This window comes from Camellia sinensis, chromosome 8 (genome assembly GCF_055761805.1).
Source record: "Camellia sinensis isolate YWXY chromosome 8, ASM5576180v1, whole genome shotgun sequence".
NCBI classification, from domain to species: domain Eukaryota; kingdom Viridiplantae; phylum Streptophyta; class Magnoliopsida; order Ericales; family Theaceae; genus Camellia; species Camellia sinensis.
In genome coordinates this window covers 97,791,857-97,793,436 of record NC_138968.1, presented here as the reverse complement: position 1 = coordinate 97,793,436, position 1,580 = coordinate 97,791,857, and the positions used below count along the sequence as shown (strand labels likewise).

General features: G+C 27.7%; 1 long non-coding RNA gene across 1 annotated transcript; it reads left to right on the top strand.

Annotated features, from left to right (window-relative positions):
• The first annotated feature begins 472 nt into the window (after positions 1–472).
• LOC114313594 (uncharacterized) lies at positions 473–1,168 on the top strand. Its single transcript, XR_014337123.1, has 3 exons — positions 473–566; positions 659–753; positions 1,019–1,168. It is a non-coding gene; the product is annotated as an uncharacterized LOC114313594 (long non-coding RNA).
• Positions 1,169–1,580: the final 412 nt, after the last annotated feature.

The window sequence follows — 1,580 nt, the reverse complement described above, 5'->3', positions numbered from 1 at the left end:
ACTTTTTACATCATATAGAAGATAATATCTTGGAGTGTGTCAAAAGGCAGGACACACATGTTCATTATCTATCCCCGACATGTCAAGGAGGAAAAAAGATAATTAAAAAATGAGGCATGCCACGTGGTGTGTTTGGTATTCATTCCGGTGTGTCAGAGTTGAGTCAATGTTCGACATGTGTTGGATACAGAAACAACAACTAAGTTGAAGTGTCCATGCTTCATAGATGTGCCTTAGATTTTTTGAATAGATGTGGAATCAATTAAACTAATTTATTTGCTACCTGTCATTTTGAAAATTTATGAAACTACCCAAAGGAGGAGGAGGACCAATCCAATTTGGAAAGTAGTTCAGGTAATCAATATCATTTTCTCTAATTTTATCATACTTATATTATGCTAATGATTGTTCATCTTGATCATAACACTTTATATATAGTTTCTAATAATAATGAAAATGTTTTTATGTAGTCCCCGCAATAACCTACAAACGTGGAATGTGGGTTTTATGTAATGCAGTATATGAAAGACCTCATTAGAGATCAAAGCATCCTAAGAAAACAAAATGTGAGATAAATTCTAAACTTTTATTATTATTATATTCATGATACTTGTACATCTTCTTCATTATCTAATTGTTTGTAAATAACCTATTGCAGTTCAATGGAAAAAAGACTTACACGGAAACCGAACTTGATGAAGTGCGAGTTGAATGGATTAATTTCGTACTAAAGAATATGAGTTGAAATCCAATGTAAGTATGATATAACTTCCGTTGTTTAAATTACTAATCAACAATTTCTTTAGTTGGTAAAGAATATATAATCACTTCAAGATTTCATTTTTGATTTGTTGATTCTATGTATATTTGGTTTTATGACTTTAAAATATCTGCTCATACATTGAAGATTTTCATTTTGGATTTATTGATTCTATGTATATGTCATATTTATATATGGTAATCCAAACATTTTATATTAGTAACAATCAAAGTTGTTATTCATTTTCCATTGATGCAGGAGATGAAGAGTCAGTGTGATGAGAAAATGTTCAATTTCGTCTTTTGTAAGTCTCTACAAAAATATTAAGTTTATTCATATGCTTTTAGCGGTTTCTGAATTAATTTGTGTTTTTATTTTTCAGGTCAGAAATTTCTTGGAGAAATGCAAAATATGGTCAAAGAATTCAACAACTTAGTTTTTTCATGTTTTTTTTTTTAAATATATGTAAGCACAGTTAAAAACTTTTTACTAATTCCTTTGTATATATTTTTTGAACATTTAACTTTTATTTATGAAATATATGATGTTATTCCATTCAATATCTGGTTGTGATTCAAAATATAGTATATAGTGTGTATTACATTCTTCAAATGCATATAACATGTGATCTTATCTGATTATTAATCGCGTGTTTTATTAGATATTAATCACACTTAAAATCTGTGATCTAAATGTTTATTATCACAGGTTTTATTAGTTATTAATCACACTAAAAAGATGTGATCTAAATATTTTTAATCACACTTAAAAGGTGTGATCTAAATGTTATTAATAACACTTAAAATGTGTGATCTAAATA